General features: G+C 35.3%; 1 protein-coding gene across 3 annotated transcripts in view; it reads left to right on the top strand.

Moving 5' to 3' along the window:
- LOC150085954 (ras-related protein Rab-35-like) overlaps nucleotides 1-9,109 on the top strand; it is a 62,148-nt gene extending 53,039 nt beyond the window's left edge. For 2 of the 3 annotated variants that reach the window (XM_090373615.1, XM_090373617.1), the window contains exon 7: nucleotides 8,927-9,109. The gene's annotated coding sequence lies outside the window, so the exon portion shown is untranslated. Of the gene's footprint in view, nucleotides 1-2,711; nucleotides 2,832-8,926 lie in introns of those variants that run through there. The other variant, XM_090373616.1, reaches the window with a different exon arrangement.
- Nucleotides 9,110-23,526: the final 14,417 nt, after the last annotated feature.

Here is a 23,526-nt window from a genome sequence, read left to right as displayed (position 1 = left end):
CTGGAACAAGTACAGAGAAGGGCAACTAGATTGGTGAATGGGACAAATAGGTTCTCTTACGAAGAAAGGCTTAAGTTTTGCAAATTACAGTGTCTGGAAACTAGGCACCAGCGGGGTGATCTGATAGAGGTGTACAAAGCCTTGAATGGTTTGAGCATGCTCAATGCTGATGGGATTCTTCCTCTAGCTCAGAAAAATCACCTGAGAGGGCATAAATTCAAATTGAGGAAAGACAGATGTAGGATAGATGTGCGGAAATTTGCCTTTAGCCAGCGGGTGGTTGGTGGGTGGAACAGACTTCCATCCCTTGTCGTGGAAGTTGATAGCCTAAATAAGTTTAAGGCTCAGCTGGACAGGTATTTCGAACGAACAGAGGGGTGAAGTGGAAGTGGTTATTTTTATTTATTTATGTTACTTTTTTTTTTTTTTTTTTTGGCTGATGCTGCATAAGCTTGCTTTCTTGCATCAAATGCCTCTACTAATGCTAATGCTAATAGCTTTTCCATCTTCGATATAGCACCTGAACTCTGTTTTGTGATCACTGTTGATCTTAAATGCATTGATCACTGTTGATCTTAAATGCATTGATCCTTTAACATGTTCTTTTATATGTGCACTGTCCCTTAAAATAGTATTCACTGTTGAAGCAGTGAGACCTAATTCCGTGCAATACATGACAAACTTTGTCCTGCTCTGTACTTCTTAATTAATCATCTTCATTTCTAAATCAATTTTGTTTTGTTTCCTAGCACTGCCAGCACTTGCACTTTTCACTGGGCCCTTTCCGTTCACCATTGTAATAAGTAAATACGAATGAAGAGAATATTCTGAAAATTTATTTATGTTTTTTATATGATGGAAGATTTCAATGAATGGAACTCATTTCACCATAATACCGTAACATAAAAACCCACAGAATTCCAGTTATTGGTATTATTGCAAATGCAATAAGATCGAGTTTACTACCCATTTATAATAGATTGTGCTAACAGAAAAGCCCAATAAACTGGAAAGTGCAAATTGTTTTCATTGTTTTATGGTAGTGTTCTCCAGAAATGTGTTTTAGAAAAATATCACAAAGGCATTAAAAATTGATTCTTATTAGTTGGTTTTTAGGAGCATTAGCAACTAAGGCCATATTGCTGTGGGATAAGCGGTGGTCATTCCCTGACCTTTCCACATCCTCCGTATTTGGTGTTGACGGGCCGAACCCCGGTCTAATCAAGAAGCGTGTGCTACGCACTGCTGCTCCTTCCCACCTGGCTACGGAGGTGCCTATTGATTGATTCTTATAATGGAACATATAATAATGATGAAAGCCTAGTGCAATTTCTACTATAAAAATAAATAGCTTAGTTATATAGTGAAAATTTCAACTTTCTAGGTCTTGGAATGAATTACCAAAAAAAAAAAAAAAACAATGTGTTATTGGGTTCACATTACGATATTTTCACGATACCTCCATTTATTCCTATACGGGATGCAAAATATGTTTTGACGATTTTTTTCAGTTTGCACTGGCCAGCAAAAACTTGCGTAGTCATATTTCCATAAGTCGAGTATTACATAAGCCGGAAAGTACCTGTACTTGATTTGCAGCCAAAGTGAAATATCTTGGATGGTACTGCAACCAGAATTTCACAAAGAGTGGCTTTGATAACAATATCATTGAAAAACAAGGTCCAGAAAATAAATGTGTTTGCAAAATTAGGCTATGAGACCTTGAAGAGCATATAGATTTTGTTGGATAATTTAGTTTCAGATGGATGATGTTTTATTGCTACTACAATTCCAACACCAGTAGTTACTGGCCACCAAGTAAAATAATGAAGTTTGTTATCAGTGGTAAAAGTTAAAATGTCTGCACTTAAACAATGCATGCAAGGCATAAAACATGCAAATTAATTGGTCTTTCTTTAAGTTAGATTAATTTATTAAAGAGTTAATTGGTTTTGTGTTTCCTTTAATATTAATCCTGTGATCCAGTGTTTACTAGTTAATGTTTACCAGTTATATATTTTTATTTTGATTACATTATTTTCTTTCTCGTGGTTTCTCATATATAAATCTGAACAATATTCTTATTGTTGTTAAGCAAAGCTTAAGTTAATGATAAAAGATATGTGCCAAGAAAGTGGTCAACATTTTTGGAAGTCCTCATTATTACAAAACCTGATTTGTATTAACAGGATGCTATAAATTCCCCACATAAATCAGCCTTGGCATAGTCCATTACTGTCCCGTGCCTTTTTATTTTGTTCATCTGATTTATTAACTTCAGTAATTATCCATTTTGGCATCATCTTAGTGGAAGCTCTTCACTCAAACATGTTTGTGGCTTCCACTTCCAGGATAAATTTTATGAATAATTCCCATAAATTTGTACTCGTACCATGGGTTCGCCACCAGGAGTGGCGAACCCATGGCTTTTTTTTTGGGCACACGGAATTCAGAGCATCCCAAAAAAATTTCAAACTTCATGCAGTGATTTGTTTGAACTTGGAGTGGTGAGACATACTGACGAAATTAAGAAAAAATTTCACACATTTATTCAAAACATAAGTTATTGGTAAAATCATGTGAGATATATTATCCACTTTCAGTATTTAGCGTAGCCTCCTCCTTCATTGTCAATTACAGTTTGTATGTGACATGGAGATTATTCTTCATCGATTCCCATAAATATTTTAATTGCTATTTGCCCTTTACAGATTGTTTAGAATGTCAGCTCAACCAGCAAAGAAACAAAAACACTCAAATGAAGAGGGGGAGTAGCAGAGAATTTCAAGAACCTTGGAGTGAAAGATTTGGTATGATTAAGGATAAAGCATTTTGTTCTGAAACGTGAGGGTAGTTTTTTAAAATATTTAGCCAGTTTTGGGTTCTGGCCACATAAGAGTAGTTTTTTCAAAGATTTAGCCATTTTTGTCACGCATTCTTAAAAAGGTTCACCACTCCTGCCCTATACAGTTAACTTTCTTATATCCAACAGTTGAATATGTAATATTTAATCCATTTTTAATCCGATATATCTTTAAATATTTAAATACAGTGGATTCTGGTTATTTGGGCCACTGGTTAATCGGGGCAGCCGTTTATTTGGGACAAATCTTAAAAAACAGAACCCAATCGAGAAAATAGCCAGGATTTACTTCGCTTAATTGGGACAACATGCTGTTTAATTGGAGCAGGAGACCACAGCACTGGAGATTACCCTACAATTTTCTCTGACCGAACCACGTGGTTTGCTAGGATTTCTGGAGGTCACAACCATAAAACAATTAGCAATAACATGTTTATTGAGCTTTTCTGTTATTGCAATCTATCATAAACGAATAGTAAACTCGATCTTATTGAATTTGCGATAATACCGACAGCTGGAATTCTGTGGGTTATTATGGTGAAATGTGATGCTTACACTTCCATGGAATCTTCAATCGTATAAAAAAATTATTTTCAGAATCTTCTCTTCATTCCTATTTTTAAAGCTTCATAAAATTGTTACTCCGTTCTCACTTGCGTGTATCGTGTTACTTGCAATTTGTGTGTACCGTGTTCTTTGTCATTGATTCCTTATTTTACTGTTTTAAATTTTAACCCCCACCCACAAATATCAGGAACAGAAATGTAAACTAGTTAGTATGTACATATTACAGTACGTATTAATTATTCTGATTATCACATATATTCTTCCGATTTTCATGTATCATTTAATTAGTAACGTAACAAAGGGTAAATTTATGCTTAATATATCTTTACTTTTATAGCTGTGGATAATATTCCTCCTATTTTCGCTAATTATAATCGCTGTTTAATAGAATTAAAATTCAATTCACAAACGCGATCACAATGACCGGCGCTTACTACACATCGTGCAGTGAAAGGTACTTTTTTCATAACGTGATTTGATTGTACAGTGAACCACTTGTAAATCCGGGAGCCCATTGTATTTTTAACTTTTTTTTACATGGAACTTCGGATAATTGGGGCAGCCGCTTAATCGGGCCAAAATGCACTAGTCCCGATGTGTCCCAATTAACCGGAATCAACTGTATTACTATTTTTTGATACACATCTCATCAGTTTCATTATTACAAAAGTGGCTGGTAGAAACACTCGTGCAACTTGTCAGTACTGCTCCATGAGCTGTACCAATTGGTATGATTCATGAAACAGGGAGATCAGCATATGAATTTTAAACATAAATACTAGCATTATCTTCTGAGAATACAAAAAAAAGAAGCCTTTCTTAAATAATTGTTTTTGGAATCATTATTTATTTTTTACTGGACTTCCTTTGTAGGAATATTTTGGCTAGTTTATAAATTTGTCCTGCTAGTGATATTTCAAAAACTTAGGATACAGTAATAAGTAAGCTGAAAATGGAATATATATGGATATATACACTGGTGTTCAAAGAAAGTGCATCACCCTTAAAATTGTAATTGTCCTCCGAATAACGTAAGTATATGACAATATTTCTTACAGATTGCATCAGATAAGATTGACATGTGTAGGTGATGTAATATTGCAGCAGCTATATAAGCAGGCTCGGCAAGAGTTGCAGTTATTCCTTGCTTGTGGCAGGATGGTAAGTTACGTGCAGTTGACACTACGAAGAAAGAGTGCTATTGTTGCTTTACGTGAGGAAGGATGTTCTTCCCGTCATATTGCTTATATGACGGGAAGAACATCCTGTCTTGTAATCAGTTGACAGTGAGTAGATTTCTTTCCAAACTCAAGAATATTGGTTCTGCTGATAGGAAAAAAGGAACAGGATGCAAACGAGTCTCTACGCCAAAACAGGACCACCTTTTGAAGCTCTTATTTGCAAGGGCACATGATGCAAGAAAGCAAGCTTATATAGCATCAGCCAAACCCCCCCTTCTCATTTCAACCATCGACTTGCTCCTAATGTTTGTCTAGTTCGGCCTTGAATCTGTTTAAGCTATCAACTTCTACAACAACAGATGGAAGTTTGTTCCAGCAAACAACCACCTGCTGGCTAAAGGCAAACTTCAGCACATCTTTCCTACAACTATCTTTCCTATAATTTAACTAATCAAACTAACAAGTCCCTTCTCACACAAAAAATGAAAAAGTCCCCACTTAATTTGGTGTAAGGAACATGTCAGTGGAAATCAGTTATCTTCTAGAATGAGAAGAAATTCAACCTGCATGGCTCTGATGGGAGACAAACGATTCGCCGTAGATGTGATGAAGAATACCGTCCAGACTGTATGGTGTCTACAGTGAAATTCCCTACCAGCCAGGTGATATGGGGGTGCATTTCATATCGCAGAGTAGATCACCTGCAGTTTATAAAAGGTTCCGTAAATGCCTGGCTATATTGGAAGGCAAATTGCTACCAACCATTAGGGACCATTTCAACCTGCCAAGTAACTGCATCTTTCAGGATGACTCTGCTCCTTGTCATTGGGTGAAAAATGTAAGTAGGCACTTCTGTAGTTACTTTAGCTTTATTTCTGTGTTAGAGGTTCGACATTAATGTGTTTACATTTGTTACAGGTGAAAAAATGGTTGGAAGAATGGTCTATTACCTCTATAACAGTTCATTAAAATGATAAACTGAAGCAAATTGAGGATTTCTAATAACATTTCAGCCATAATCGTAGTGTTTACCAAAACTGTTGTATAAAGGTTGCAAATGCTCATTTTGGAATATTTTGAGAGCACCTGTCAAATATTACTTAACTGTGCCTTAACTATTACTGAATATCTTTTGTTCATATTTCTATTTGTGATGCATTAATGTAACATATAGCATTAATGTAACATATCATCCTGAAAAAGGGTTAGAAATGTGAAATTCGTAGATGATACACTTGCTTTGAACACCAGTGTGCATATACACACACACTGGTGTGCAAAATTTAACAACCAGTCGGGTTTTCACCAGTAGCTTCTCATAGGAGTGGCCTGCATATGGGAAAAGCATACCAAAGGAACCTCGTGAGGTATAGAAATGATGAAGGAAACAACACCGACACAACAATGGAAACAAAACAGTACAGAGAGATTTTATTCAAAAATGGCAACATAGCACTCAATGCCATGATACAGATGCATCACTGATAAAGATGGAACAAATGGAAGAGGTGGTCCTCAGTAGGAGATATGGCCACCGGTAATGTTGATGCAGACTTTGCACTGCCTGTTGATACTTGCAGTAACATTGTCCATTCCTCTGTCAGCACCATCTTCAGCTGGTGAACATTTTCTGGTGGGTGTGAACATGCGGGGAGAACGGGCAGGCCAATCCATATGAACAATGTCCTCACTTTCCAAAAGCATATCAACAGCTGCAGTGTGATTTTATGATCCATAAACACGAAATTGGGGCCAATGGCACCATGGAACAGATGCACATGGGAAAGGATTACCTCAGTACATTAGTGTGCACCAGTTACAGTACTGCATTCCAGTATCTGGAGTTGTGTACGTCCATTCGAGATAATGCCTCCCCCAGACGAGAACACCTCAACCGCCATATCGATCCCTTTCAGTGATGTTTGCGGGGTGATACCATGTGCCAACAGCGCCTCCGTAGCCAGGTGGGAAGGAGCAGCAGTGCGTAGCACACGCTTCTTGATTAGACCGGGGTTTGAGCCCGTCACCACCAAATATGGAGGATGCGGAAAGGTCACGAAATGACCACCGCATATCCCGGAGCAATATAGCCTTAGTTGCTAATGCTACTAAAAATCAAATAACAAACAAACAAACCAGTGTGTGTGTGTGTGTGTGTGTGTGTATATATAGCGAAAGTCCTCAATTAAATAGTACCCTCTGTTGAGTAGCAGATTTTTATTGAGCCCTTGTTAAATCCTTCTTATGAACATCCTGTTTTTAGCACCATCCTCTCTAATATAATCAGCAAGCAGTGCAATAAGTCTCCCAAGAGCTAACTGCGCCTATATATTAAGGAAGCATTTTTGTTGTCAGCAAATTTAACTCTACATTTTTTTTTGAATGGTAGCTTTAATTAAGTTAATTTTTTTTTTTTATCATCAACAAATGATAGAATAACACAGAAATAAAGAGTAATACTATATGCATTTGTTAACTGAGGCACTGTTTTTGCTATTAGAGAATGCTGTACCTGGCAACAAGGAATGTAAGCAGGTAACATCATGGTGATGTACATTTACCTGCAAGTGTTTGTAAAGGAACAAGAAGGGCTTAATCATTTGAAGTTTGTACTAGTGTTCAGTTAGAGCATGAAATTATTTCCTTTTCTCAATTAAATTAAATTTTAGAAGGAAAGAATTATTATTAAAATCTCTAAATTCATTGGATGCTATTTTTTGGTTGAGCTCTTCATTAAAAGTTAAAACTGAAACCACTCCAATGTTTTCAAAGGTGTGGATTCCCCCCCCCCTCCATTTTAAACTGTATTTGCTGATGAAAGTATCAGATGAGAAAAAGCCAGACTAGTGTGTTGAACTGTGTCAGGAAATTGCTTGTTTCTTCATTAGAGGAAGTTTTAAGCTTAAGAAAATGATCTACCAACATGTGAAACAGTGTAACCATTGTTTGTGAAAACTCTGCTGGTGAAATCTTGCATCAGTGCAAGCAGAATTCATTTACATGATGATGACAAAATATGAGAGTTACCTGAAAATAAAACTCAGTATAGTAAAAAAGTGATTTGAAGCCCTTACTTTTTCCTTCGGCCTTAGAAATCTCTTCAAACACTATCATTTTATGACATTGTGCTCACTGTTGCCTACTATTTTGGTTTTCCTGCACTGTCACATTATTGGATTTTATATCCCCTCTGAGAAAGCAGGTTGAGGATATTTGAGCCCCTTGTATTTTCTGTCATGCTGCAATAAATATTCTTGCACCCTAACCTGGCTTTTTGTTCATCCCATAGCACCAGTTCTGCTTACCAAAGGGGCTCACTGGACACTCACATCCTTTTTCCCAGGCTTTGAGTCAAGCAAGCCGGACTTCTCACCCATTTAAAGGTTGGGAATAGGTTGAGGTTATTTCGGCTCCAAGGTCTCTAATCATCTGCTTTACCAGATGAGATTGATTTGCTCGTGTGCCAGCTATCCTGAGGGAAAGACGGCAGAGGGAATCAGTTACTAGAATAATTTTATTAGTCTTTTACCCCCTCCCTGGGTCTGATGATCAATTTGCATGTCAGAACCAACTCAAACCTCCACCAGAGTTCCTTCTGGCTTCGTCCTTCCCAGGCATAGTTCACCATCTTTTGGGTCCCAATGTGTATGCTCTCACTCATTGCCACTGACAATGCAGGTGGGCTGTTGGTGGTAAATCATAACAATTATCTAGCCTATTCAAAAAACTTTCTGACATATTTCATGAGGTAGGTTGAAGTCATTCATAGTAAGGCAATCACACTTTGCCAATTCAAGTTGCCTAAAGAGATTTTTACATATTTCTCAGAATTGTTTGGCTCCCACTACCCTTTTTTTCATCTACTGTAAGTCATCTCACAACACACAGACAATGCCCATCTGATCACTTTTAAGGAGTTTTTGATAAGAAACTTGACCCTGCTATCTCTCCTGAACACACTGTATTCACTCCACAACCACATGCTGGGTGATGCCCTCGGAATGGATGTTTTGTAAAAAGTAAAGGTATTTTGAACCTTACATGACAATTATTTATATATTTCTATATCTTTATGGCTTTTATATCCTTATGAGAATATGCTGATTCTTTTTTGTAAAAAAAAAAAAAAAAAAAAAATTATGTAACAAATTGTTACATAAATTTTTCATGTATGTTAAAGCCTGTTCTCAAACAGTTTTAGCATACTCTGGACTGGCCACTGATTCCCCCCCTCCAAAATTAGATATTAACATTTCTTGAAAATATTCTAAAGGTATACCACTTTTTTTCCCTCCCCCTTTTTTACATTATATAGGTTGATTTTGATGCAGTAGTCCTGAGACCATGGTTGCTCTCTTGACAAATCAATCCAACTTTTAAATATGTTCTTCCTTGGGGCAAGAGTCAAGTGCCATTGGATGAAACCAGTGTAAAACTGCTGATAATCATGATCCCATCAGTGGTATCCTTGTTTCTTTCACAAAAAATAAAATAAAATAAATAACTTTTTACATGATCCATGCCTACCCTTTTAACTTTGTAGATAATCAGGATAATAGTAAATATGAGTGCTGTATTAAAAGAATGTGTGTATAGTTATGAAAAGTGTACATAAGTTTACCAAAGATAATTTTGCGATTAAAACTTTTTTTTTTGTACAAAATTTTAGAACTGTTTACACAACTGTTCATTATTGTTGAATGGATCTGTTCGACAAAATAAATTTGGGTTCAGAATTTATGGATTTTTAATGATTTAGTTATTTCTGTTGTATATATCTGACCCGAGTTTTGTAAAGTACAAAATATTGTTTTGAAAGAACTGCAGGTGATTTAATTACTCGTATCAAAATGACATGTTTCGCACAGTTGAAATTGACACAAACATACATTTTATCTGAAAATGTTTAATGCATAGAAAATTGTTGAAGGCAGCTGTATTTGCATATATTTTGAAATATTCGGGAAATTAATTCTTGGAATGATCAGTATTATTTATATTTATTGCAAGAGAAATAGAATATAATTTGATCTTAGAGAGGAGCTATTTTCATTACTTTATTAAACATCCACCATGTAAATCAGCATAGCATCAAAAATGCTATGCTGATTTACACGAATTAAAATTTTTGACATGTCAATAATGATGAACCAAACCAGACCAGACAAGTACTCTGTAATTTTGACAAGAGTGGAATTAATTAACAGCGTGTTTGGATGAAATATGATGTATCAGTACCTGCATTCTTTAAAAGAGTGAAGATACTTGATTTTGTATTTAATCCAGGAAGGACCAACAGCTCCCCATCCATTTCTTAACATTAATATTTTGAAAGTGGTTTAACAATTGACATGTTTTCTGCACTTCGTAATTTTTCTATTGTTTAATGTTATAAGAATGTTACATTTACTTGTTTCTTTTAATGTTACTGAACTATGCCCTCACTGAATTCTCTGTGCACATGTATAGAAACTTTTTATATACTGGCATTGCTGTGCACAAAGAATTTTGATATTTATAAAATTGCAGGACTTGGTAAATGAAAATCAAGGAGTGCAAATTCTCAAATTGTAAATGACAAATTTCATGTTGGTATAGCTGATGCTTCTGTAAATAAAATTTCTGTAATTCTGAAGAAAATATGTAGTTGATTTTTTTTGAAAGCTTAACACCATTATTCCTTCCTAAAAGTTTTGCTTACATCTGAAAATGCAAATAAAATGAAAGCCAGTAAACTTTGATTCTCAAAGGAGTGTAGATGTTTTGCTATTAAATGTTTGTCAATATAGCTTCTATATGTGCAATGCTCAGCACTTGAATTCCATACTATTCACTGCCCATATAGTATTAGCCCAGTGCAAAAACTCAGGGATCATGTGTAACTTCTTCGTAGAATTGGTGGGGGACTTTGCAACATGGGTACCAGCAAACAGAAGGTGGAATTTGAAAAACAATAATTTGTAAAATTATCTCATAATCAGATAAACAATCGATACCTATCAGTTTTTAAGACCATCTTCTTCCTAAGCAATAGCATCTAAGCTTTCTTACTATAGTACACTAAACAAATCATAGAGTGGGCATATGTGTTTTCGGGTCTGTTATTATTTTCCTTAAACCTTAAGCCACTTTTCTCAAAACCGTCTAAGTGATGGGGTTCACTAAATCTTCTCAAACAACATTTACAAGGGCGCTGACTCTCTTTATAAAAATTATAGCTGTGAATTACAGGCTCTGAAAAAGCAATGTGTTTGCCGTTTTATTTACCTAATTGCCTTATAGTTCTAGTTACACTGGTTATTTTTATTTTTAATTTAGATAAGTTTTTGTAGATTACTACTTAATATACGTAAAACCGTTGTTTCGTTCAAATCTTGCAGCCATTGTTTTCGTATAGAGAGTGGTAGGAATTCAAATTTTTAATTGTGGTAACTAGGTAGCTCTAACGTAAAATTATATAGAGTAATACGCATCACTGCATTTAGGATTCTATTAGTGTAGTATTGACAATTAATTTAATTTTTTTATTAATTTAAAATATCATGCCCCAGACTAAGCAAAGCAACAGGCACAAAGTTGCAAGAGTGCTATTACTTTGGGGGAAAACTGAGGGGGCAATTCTCCAATGTATCACAGGCGAAAAAAATGTGCAATTTGTGAAATGTTTGCCAAACTCTCTGGCATAGAATCTAGCCAAAGAGGATGTCTTTGTGTGTGCCAGGTGCAGGAGGGTGTCTATAAATTAGGCATCAACTTGTTCTGATGGCTGTTAATGAGAGCTTGAAGTGTAGGGTAGATGCCCTCAAAGAATTTGAGGGGGCCCGTCAAGCTCTCAGCTGCCCAACTCTTGTGCATCAGGCAACACAGTGGCAGAATGCGCTGGTCCCACAGGCGTTAGTTATTGTTGGTGACTATTGTCAGGGAGAAGGGTAATATATTGTGTAAAAAGGATAGATGGACCAGGGTGTATTGCAGGGGCAAAAGTTGATTATGTTGTAGAGCAGATATCTTTTAAGGGCACAAAGGGTGATATTGTTGTACACATTGGCATCAATGACATTAAGAGTAGGAGATCTGCAGATTTACTTAACAAGTACAGATCAATATTGAAAAAAAGTCGCGAGTTAGGGTTAAATTTGAAAGTGTCTGCAATTGTGCCCAGACACGATAGGAGGAAGTATATGATGAGAGCCTTGTCGATCAATTTGGCCCTGAAGGGATTGTGCAAGGCTCATGGGGTAGAATTTTTTTCAGCATGTTCTGTGCTTGTGAACAGGAGAGACTGCTTCTACAGGGATGGGATAGACTTAAATAGAAAGGGTGCAAGAGTGTTTGCTGATGCTATAAAATATATGTGTCTTACTGTTAAAAAGATGTTATATTGCTTACGAGGTAAAATAATGAAGTCACTGGTTAAGGATGCATTGCAGGATCATCTAGACAAGACTGCAGCAATAATTCAGACACAGCATGACTGATTGGATACTATGATGTGGTTACAAAGGAACTGGATGCAAAAAAAAATAATTTTGATATTATATACTTGGATTTCAGGAAAGCTGTTGACACTGTTGCAGATGGAAGACAAATTGGAGCAGAATGGTATTAAGGGTAAGTTGCTACAATAGATAAAAGGGTGGTTGAGTGGGAGAAGAGAGAGAGGGTGGTAATCAATGGACTGATGTTATTAGTGGAGTCCCACAGGTTTCAGTGTTAGGCCCACTGTTGTTTTGTATATTTACAAAAGCCACTATATTGATAAATATAGTGGCTTAGTGTCCAAGTGTGCAGATGATAAAGGCTGGCAGGGTTGTTAATGGCAGTGTGCTACTGCAACAGGATTTAGAAAATTTGGGCAGAAGGGCTGAGAAGTGGCAACTGAAGTTTAACATTGACAAATGCAAAGTACTGCATATGGGTAGAAGTAATCCCAACTGTGTGGTAATACATGTAGAGTGGTAGAATATGAAAAAGACCTGGGAGTAATTGTGCAGTCAGATATGAAGTTTTCTGAGCAATGCAAACAGGCTGCAAGAGCAGGTCATGGGATTTTGTCAATGATATACAGGAATTTTGACAGCAGGGAAAAGGTGATTATCCCTTTGTCAAGCAATGGTCAAGCAACGCCTTGAGTACTGTGTACGGGTCTGGATTCCTCATTTTAGGAAGGATGTAGATTTGCTTGGGTGTTTATAGAGAAGGGCAACAAGATTGGTGAGGGGAATGAAGGGATCCTCTTACCAAGAGAGGCTTAAGTTCTGCAAATTGCGTGGCTGGAGTCTAGGCACCTGCGAGGTGATCTGATTAAGGAGTATATGGGTTGAGCACACTGAATTCTGATGGAATTGTTCCACTTGCTCAGATTATGAACCCAAGGGGGCATAAATTCAAATTGAGGAAAGACAGTTGTAGAATAGATGTGTGGAAATTTGTCTTTAGCCAGCAGGTGGTTAATTGCTGTAACAAACTTTCATCTGTCATTGTGAAAGTTGATAGCTTAAATAAATTCAAGGAACTGGACAAACTTTTAGAGGGAATGGTTGTGTGATTTTTTTTTTTTTTTATTTGGCTGATGCTACATAAGCTCATATGCTTGCTTTCTTGCATCACATGCCCCTATTACTAACTATTAGTTATTTTGTAGATTGTAGTATTTCTGCTTTTGTCTCTTCCAACAAGGTAAGAACATGAAAACATGCAAGAGTGGCATATGTAAAACAGTATTCTAATTCCTTAATGCTGCTGGCTTGGGCTCCACTCTGATAATACAATTATTTGGAACCTTTTCAAATAGTGAAATCTGATCAAATTACACTTTGAACAGTACAAATATTCTTTCAGCCATTGATGAAACACAGAAATAAGAACTTAAAGCCAGCCTGGAAGGTATGTTTCTATTAGTCAGTTTAGAATTTAACAACAGCAATGCTAATTTTAGGAAATTTAAATAAGAACCTGTAGATGAAATAATGAAGCACAAAAGAAGTCAAAATAAATAGGCCTCCTATGTGATCAGTACCTACGAACCTTTTTTGTTTCCTGATGGAAACTTTTGCTGCACCAGCAAAATAATTTTAAAATACTGCAACTCCCAATTAAAAAAAATAATAAAATAAAAAAAAATATATATATATTAGTTAAGTAATAAAATAAACTGTCTATTTGACTGTCAACTCATGTTTGTGTTGATCCAGTTGACCTTTCAATTTCCCTAAACTGTCACCCTCACTACTCATGAAGGTAACTTATTCCAGTAATTAATAACTTACTTGCTAAAAAGCTTTCTGCAACCCTGTAATTTGAATTTGTGGCCCCTAGTTCTTGAATCATTTATAACAGTGAAAATTACACTCTTCCAATCAAGTGTCCTCTAAGCTGCTTAGTTGCAAATGAATTCAAGTAATCAATGTTGAAACAATGTCGACACTCTTTAGCCCACATATTTCAAGTCTTTCCTCTTTTGTTGATTTCACCAGGTGCTTTGCCTATATATGGACCCTCTTTAGGTGTGATTACCATACTTGGACACAGTATCCCAAGTTATTTTGGTGTTGCTATTCCCTAATTGTAACTTTGCATTTTTCTGCATTAAAACAGTTTCCACTTTTCTGACTATTGCTGAAATCAAGTCATGTGGAGCAGCTGTGCTTGGTGATGATCATTAACTACTCTATGGACCTTGACATCATCTGCAAATCTTAACATCACACCTTGTCAATGTCATTTAGGAAAATCAAAAATAGCAATGGTCCCACTATCAATCGTTGGGAACTCCACATTAGCCCAAACTGAAGAATAACCATTAATTACAACCATCCTGTGATCCATCTGTTTTTCAACATTGTTCCAGCTAGTACACTAATCTCTCATTATTTAAAATATTAGAGATCACTTCATAGCTTCATAGGATGTCTTCTACACCATATTCTCTAAATAATATCAATTAAAATAGTTAAAACAACTTAAAATTTTTAAACGTGTTCCTCACTCTATGCTCATGGATGTCCCACCCGACCCTAGACATATTAAACCCCCCACGAAACTCAGTGACTGAAGACATTGTCTAATAAATAATAAATAAATAATAAAATAATTATGTCAGATAAAATTTTGATAAAAAAAACACAGCAAAGAAATAAAACTAATTTACGTAAATTTCCTCCCTTAAGTGGACTAAGCTTTTCGACCCTTGTCTTGACCACAGGTTGGAACAAACTGACATGAAGTATGTGTGTGCTGCGATACTAATAGGAGATTGTTATTGCACATGTGTGGAAATGACCATGAATCGGAAATGAGGTACAGCCATCAAATGTTAATAGAATTACTGTGTAACCTGATTTCCAGGGTTTCAGCTATTAAATGTTTTGTGTAATTGTGCTGAATATTTAAAATCTTCATTTAATTAAACAGAAATGTGTGATCTTCATTTATAGCATGGAAGGCTAGTTCTGAAGCCGCGGCATGTGGCGCTCGGACTGACGTATCACGTTGTTTTAGTCTCTGGTCCAAAGTACACCTGGTTGATCCTATGTATGTGGAATCATACTCGCCACATGAAACACCATATATCAGGTTACGTGTCAGGGAAAGAGGAAAAAGCAGAACGATTTCTTAATACGGGATATAATTTTGTGTCGGTTTTGCCACTATTTTAAATTCAGTATCTCTGAGAAGACTTAATTTGCTTATACCAATGATATATGAATAGAGGATATCGTCTCATGATGATCAACCGAATAAAAATACAAGCTAAAGACAGGGTAGAAAGCACAGGACATGGCAACAGAATTAACAAAAAATACTTTATTACTTATAACCTGAAGTCTGATCTCTTAGTTACATTTGTCTCTAGGGCAAGCACCTATTTCTTCAGGGATGCATTCTACTAATGCACCAAATATTAATTTGAGATTGGTATACTCCTTACACCGGAAACAAAGAAAAGAATTACCAGTTGAGTTGCAATTAGCAAATGTGCCAATCTTTGAACTTATGCCACAGGCTATGAAGTTTTGTTTGATTGATTAAGAGTTTTATGGCACATTAGCATCTGTGGAGTGATGAATTCATTGTGAATTACCATAGGTAATTCACAATGGAATTAACTATGGCCATTTCTATCTAAATAATTATACCCATGCATTAAGTATTCAATGTGGACCCTGTACCAATCATTAAATTAATAAAATAAAGTACTTTTTTTTTTTAACATTAAGTTTTACAAAATATCAAAAAATAAGCAAAAGCAAAGATCCAAATTAATAATCCACCCATCCATAGAATAAAGAGAAAACACTTGCTTTTTGCAAATGCCAACAGTTAACTTAACTGGGGACTGCAGGGAAATTAGACCAGAAAACTCAATTCCCTTCTAATTCCACAGCCAAACAATAGTTATGGAATTTGCCTTGTGGTCATTTGGCAAGATGGGACTCAATGGGATTCAGAATACAAGCCAATTAATATAAATTGAGTGGCTTAGTGCCACTCAATTTATATTAATTGGCTTGTATTCTGAATTGTTTGAACAAATTCCTTCTGTAACAACTTACACCCCCCATTCTATTTTTCTTGCTGTTACTGGTTTCTTACTTGGCATGTCATACTACAGATGCAATAATAATTTGCATATTCTGATTATATGTACATATATCTGCATCTGTCACTTAGCTTTTTGGACATGACAAACAGCTAAATAAATGAACTAAATCAGTTAAATTTCATTTCTTATGGTTCTCCCCATGTGTATCATGATAAAACTTGTATATCATGGTTAACCCTTGTGAAATACACGTTTTTTTCATTTGAGAGACCAAAGGAGTACAAATCTATTTACACATTTTGAAAGTTCTTTCAAAGTACCAACAAATTATGCCTGTATATATATATGTGGACTCTCTTGAAATTCTAAAGAGATATACTGTCATCTATCAATAAATAGTGCATATAAGATCCAGAAGTCGAAACTAAATCAAATAATACATAAGTGTAATGGATATTAGTGCAAAGGAAAAAAAAGTTTAACAAAATTTTGATTTTGTAAGAAAATAAACAGAAATTTAATAAGGCAACATTTTGCATTTTATTAAATACATGACTAAAATTCAAATATCAGAATTTGTATGCTGTTTCCAAATGTTAGCTTCTATGCACTTAGCTGTTTCAGTCTTTAAATTACTTAAATAAAATTTAAAGTTTATTTAAAAGTTCTCAGATTAAACAAAAACAATCACCTAAAATTCTAGCAGGCCTTTAATGCAAAATACTTTTAGTGCAGGGGTAAGATACCTTGCTTCCAAATTCTGTTGCTTGCTTAATCAATTATACACATGATTTTTTTTGTTTTCTTTCACTCTGGAGCAAAACATTTTTCAAAAATAGTATCCATGATAGAGTGGTTATAGAATTACTTCTAAATTCTTGAATTATAAATAAAAACCATTAAGTTATTTCTACATGTCATGAGACAGATTTGAACCGCACAGCACCAAATATACTACAGATCAGGGGTTCTCAAAGTGGCTTATATGGACCCCTAGGGGTTGATTGCATTGTGCAGAGGATCATTAAATATCTAGGGACAACGATTCAACAACTTATGGTTGCAATGGTCAATTGCTAAACTAGAATAGCATAGCAATTGACAAGATGTAGATTACTTTGAGGACTTGGAGATAACTCTTTTCACCTCCCTCTATCCCTTATATTTTGCATTTATGACAGAACAAGTGTAGGCTGTCAATGTCAGTTTTAATACTTCCATCATAGTGAAAACATCAGATTAGTGACTTCCATCTTTTGGTGCTTGGAGAACACTTTGTGTTATAATAGATTGGCTTTTCTTGGGTATAATTGACCGATACTTGTCTTAACTCAAGAAGCAGTATCAATATTTAGTGTAAATATTTTCCTTCTCAACATTATCAAATGATATTCTTCAGCCTGAGAGTTTCCATGTCTCTTTTAATCAGAAAGTAAGTACATATATATTTTTTTTTTACTGATTTAATTTGTGTGCCAATATTGTCCCTGATTTACATGGAGCATACATTTCGACAGTGCAGTGTAAATCAAAACTGGATTTTCATGACCACATTAATTCATGTATAGACTAAGGCAATATATTCTTAGTAAGTATTCTATGCCAAAATTTAAAGTAAACACTTTTCAGTGAAATTAATTTAATGATGCAATTTTCTGAACATAATATGCATTTTTTCTTTATAAAAAGTTAGGGTGCATGGGAACAATTATTTCATTATGAAAATGATTTACAGTAGGTTACACTTAATGTAATCACATTGGATTCATGGAAATTGAACATATTAAATGGAAAATTGTAAAAAAAAAAAGACAAAGAATGCACCTCTTTTTTTATTTTGTCACTCACTGCTTTTTTTAGTGATCATACCGCTATTCCAAATTTGTTTATATAGTTTTTTTTCTTCGTAAATTTGATGGGCAAACAAAAATAAAATTTTTTCACTGATCAGTCAATTACGAATATCACTTATCAGTCAACCAAGTGGAACGGCATAAATCAATGATTTATTGTACTTTTTTAGTATTATTTAAATAATGTTAGATGATTAAAATATTTTTTTTTTTCATGTATATTCAAAACAGTGAATTTATTTTAGATTGCATTAAATTTGCAGAATGTCAAATCTTGGCACTAAAAAAAAATGCCAGAAATACTCCCAGGAATATTTTAAATTAGGATTTATACCTTCAATTACCAATGAAACAATGCCTATGTGTTTGTTATGTGGAAAGACAATACAGACAAAGGGTACACTTCAACAAGGAAGATAAAGACCTTGAGTTTTTTAAAACACTGAAAGAAAGATGCAGAAAACAACCAACCTTACCAGCACATATCAAATCACCTGCTGATGCTGACAGTGAAATGGGAATGCAGGCATCCTATAATATCTTCCTTATTATTGATAAGAGAGGATAAGAACATAAGATAGGCAATAAAATTAACCTACCAGCCATAAAGGAAATAATCAAAAGGTGTATGAAAAATAGGCCTTGGGACCTATTTTGAAGTGTATCTCACTTAGTAACAGTACAGTGCAATGACATACTGATGAGATGGCAGAAGACATTCAAAAATAGAGATGGCAGAACTGCAAAAATGTAAATAAATTTTCCATACAGTTGGATGAGCCAGTGTTTGGCACTTCTAGTATTCTTATGGTCTATGTAAGGTATTGTTGTCCTAGGAAATAACACTTTGTTGAGGAGTTTCTCTTTGCCAAAAATCTAAAAGCTGACTCAAAAGGCAAGACCATGTTCTTGTGTTTAGAGTATTTTATTAAATATGATATTCCTCATAGTAATATTACAGCAGTTGCTTCTGATAGTGCACTGGCAATGATTGTCAAGTATCCAGGATTTTCAGCTTAAAGAATACAGTTCGAAATATAAGCACTGAACATTATAACTTGTTTTACATCGGCAACATCCCGTTGCAAAAAAATCTCAGTGCAGAGCTTCACGACACCCTGAAAGTGTGCATTAGATCAATAAACAAGATAAAAACAAACTCTCTTAATTCACAACTCTTTGCAACGTTATGTGAAAGAAATGATGAAACCTTCAAACAGCTTCTTTTGCATACTGAAGTAAAGTGGTTATCTAAAGGAGATTCTTTGCAAAGCCTGGTCGAATTTTATGGTTCAACTGTAGAGATCCTTAAGGATGTGGACCCATTGCTAAGTAATAAACTGCTGTTTTGCAAGAATCGTGTATTTTATTTCATTGATTTATACTCTAAATTACATTAGAAATACCGGATCCTACCATTACCGGTGCCGTAGCACATCCATGGCTAGGATCTTATTTTCCTGGCATCTGAATCTTAGGTAACAATTTATTTGTAAAATTAAAATTAGAACTCAATTTTATAACTCAAAAATAAACTTGTGACCACTTAGCCTATTCTGAGGAGCAATACATTTGGACCAGGTCTATGTATCCTGATCAGCATAGTTCCCGTCCCTAACCACGGGGAGGTGGGTCGCCACTATCTATCAGGGCTCTTTTATTAAACATATCATTGATAAACTTGTTAAAAAGAGCAAAGTTGTTACAATCTGTGAACAGGACCCCCAGACTATCCTCGTCTAATACTCCTACAAGCATTTCTAACCTCCTGCGTATGTCCAAGTATACGTTGCATTCGAGCATCAGATGTTTTGAGGTTTCATCTTCTCCGCATACACACAACCCAGAGTGATGTAATCCGAGCTGTAACAACTTATATTTCAAGCCATGTCCAGTTAGTAGAAAGCTCGCTCTTAGCCCAATTTGTAACCAAGGTTTTAACCTGCAATCAACCAGTCCTACATTAGGCAAAAACATATATGTTTGTCTACCCTTTTCACTGGTTTCCCAACTTGCTTGCCAAAGACCCACAATCTCAGTATTTATTCTGATTTTTTCTTCTCGGACTTCATTTCTAGAGTATTCTCGTCCTTCATCTGGGCAGGAAATCACACCCATTATAGTTCTTCTAATATTGTTCTTAGTGAAGTATACTAGCCTTCTTAGTAATACTTTAAAGTAAGCAGGTTTTCTTCCTGCCAGGACCTGGAGTGCGTCAGAGGAGACTGTGCGACATGCACGTGTAGTCCCGAGTAAAGCAAATCTCTGGGCCTGTACAAGATGCTTTTGAATCTTGGTCTTGTCAATTCGATGGACCCATGCTCCGGAGGCGTAAGTAAGTATTGGGACGAATAAACATTGATACAACATGTTCAGAGAGCGTCCTTTTATGCCCCAGTCTGTCCTTACTACCCTCCTGATCTTAGCATACAGCATTCTTGTCTTGTCTTTGATATATCGGACATGCTCGGTAAAGAACAGCCTCTCCTCCAACTGCACACCCAGGTATTTTGCTGTCTTGACATAACGCATTGGCTCTCCTTCCAATTGTACGGTCGGATGTCTGTTCATGCTTAGTTTACCTTTCATTAGTATCTGGACAGTTTTGCAAGAATCGTGTATTTTATTTCATTGATTTATACTCTAAATTGAATGAATTGCAAAAATAAGTACAAGGTACAAGATAACCACCATACTGAAGTAAGTTGGTTATCTACAGGAGACTGTTTGCAAAGGCTGGTTGAATTTTATGGTCCAACTGTAGAGATCCTTAAGGATATAGACCCATTGCTAAGTAATGAATGCTGTTTTGCAAGAATCATGTACAGTCAGTCCTCGTATAATACGTGTTTACACTACAAGAATTCGATCATACACGATTTATAAATAGGGGAACGATATCTTATATAACACAAACCGAATTCGCTTATGCACGATTCGCCTTTGTGTTTACAAGAAATGGCAATCGAACGCAGAATCACCCCAACCAAACGCAACATGATAGGAACGAAGAGAAGATTCTGAAAATGTATTTATGTTTTTTATATCAGTGAAGGGGAAACACATTTCACCATAATAACGTAAAAACCAACACAATTCCAGCTATCGGTATAATCGCAAATGCAATTAGATCAAGTTTACTACCAGTTTATAACAGATTCCACTAGCAGAAAGGCAACTGGAAATTGTTTTTATTGTTTTATGGTAGTAACCCCTAGAAATGTGCTTTAGTAAAATGTGAGGTGTTAATAGTGTATCTCTCTGAGTTTACAGTGTTGTTTATTCAGTTGCTACACGCGCGCAGCTTTGTTTATGTGTATCAAGCGTGCCTCCTCGTTTTGTAATTGTGCTTTATTCCCTAACAATGAGTAAAATACTTAAAAGGTGCGAAAAGGAAGCTTCCTGGTGAAGACAATGCAGATTCAGAGAGAAAAAGAAAAACAATATCGATAAACAGAGGCGGACTGGATCAAAAATTCTTACCCGGGAAAATTTTATAGTGGCCACATACTATGGTTTATGGCCAAAATCACACTGGCTTTCGGCCCACCGGGGTTTCCCCCGGTAAGGCTTATGGCCAGTCCGCCTCTGTCGATAGAGAAAAAATATGAAATTGTGAAACGCTTTGAGCGAAATGAAAGACCATGTGATATTGCACGTGCTACAGACCTAAATGAGGCAACGCCGAGAATTACAAAGAATGCAGAGAAAATAAAAACAAATTTCATAGCAGGAACAACTCAAAGTGTAATTAAAATCCAATAGATTAAGACACAAAGAATTGGAAGAGATGGAACGGCCGTCATCTGTTTGGACAGAAAATCAAACAAAAAACAAGTTTGCTTACGATAGAAGCAAAAGCATTAGCAATATTTTATTATGTAATAGTCGTAATAAAATACGTGACTATTTTATTACGATTATTTATTGTGTTTGGTAATGTTTTGGTTACAAATGTGTGTTCAATCTTGGGTGGTCAGCACCTAACCATATTTTTCCCGTAGGGCCTGTTGTTTATATTGTACGATTTTGCATTGCACGAGAATTTCTAGGAACACAACTATCGTGCTATACGAGGACTGACTGTATTTTATTTTGCTGATTTATACTCTAAATTGAATGAAATGCAGAAACAAGTACAAGGTACATATTACAATTATTCAAGTTTGAACCGTTATATTACATTTTCAAGCAAAGGTTAGTTTAGATTGGTGAAAGTAATTCAGATATTGACTTACTAATTTATACAACCCTCCTTGAAAACTTAAAAAGACTAAAATTTTTTTTCAAGTTCTCAAAAATATACAGATTCTGAATTGGGTCATGTCTCCATTCGACGTAGTTGAAAGTGAATGTACAGAGCCCAATATACATGAAGAACTAATTGAAATGAGCATTTAATTAGGCAAAATCATTGTTCCAAGACGGGCGATTACTGGAGCAATAAAAAAATTACTGGCAAATAGCTGCTGACCCATTTTTGCTGGCATTCCCAAGTTCTTATGTGGTTGAAGCAGCCATGTGAATTTACTTCTATACAAAGTGAGAGAAGACTTAACGTTGATGAATGTGGTGATCTAAAATGCAAACTCACAAATTTTCACGCTAATATTCATGCCCTTGTTAATGCTCATCAGACCCACCCTTCACATTAAGGATGTAAGATTTTTCAGTAAAAGTTTTTGTTACTTAGTTTTACTTATTTATTTTCTCAATTTAAAATTTCAGACGTTTTCTGCATTCTGTTGGAATACATATAACATTTTTATTATTCATAAAATTTTACTGCGAGTATAATAGAGAAAGAATGTATATATATAATGTGATTCTTAATTACTGAATGGGGAGGGGGGTAGGAAATCAATGAAAGCTCAATAAGTTCCAAGAGGGATCAATGGACTCGTAAGTTTGAGAACCCCTGCTATAGATTATGATTAATGTACCATATTCTGATTCATATTAGAAGCATTGCACCATTTTTTTTTTTTATCATGCATGCTATATCATAAGAACTACCAGTAATGCTGAATTTATCATGTCTCTGGTAGGCAGAAACACTTGCTAAACTGAAATTTAATATATAAAGTACAAAAGCAGTACATAAGCTATCGCTCTCAGAGTGCCACTGTTAGTTGGTGCCCTCTTTCAAAAAACAGACATTAAAGTGAGAACAAAGTTTTTAAAATACACAGCAGAGTAAAACTGAAGTTCTTTGCCTACTACAAAGTTAAAAGCAAAATTATTACTGTCTGTAACACTGCATGCTAGAACTCACTATAGTGATTATTACAATCAATAGCTTAAAAAACTGAATTAATAGAATGGTTCATAAAATGAAAATAATGGGTAAATTCTGTCTAATTCAGTTAAGCTATGCCTACAATCAAATAATATTAGATGGGTTGTTCTCAAGTTTATTATATTAAAATTATATATTAATTTTAATATAATAAAATTATATTCAAGCCACAAGCATAATTTAACTTGAATTTTCTAGTATACTTTACTCAAATTTAC

This window comes from Mastigoproctus giganteus, chromosome 5 (assembly GCF_048544385.1).
Source record: "Mastigoproctus giganteus isolate SK-2022 chromosome 5, ASM4854438v1, whole genome shotgun sequence".
NCBI lineage: Eukaryota > Metazoa > Arthropoda > Arachnida > Uropygi > Thelyphonidae > Mastigoproctus > Mastigoproctus giganteus.
This window is presented reverse-complemented; position numbering and strand designations above follow the sequence as displayed.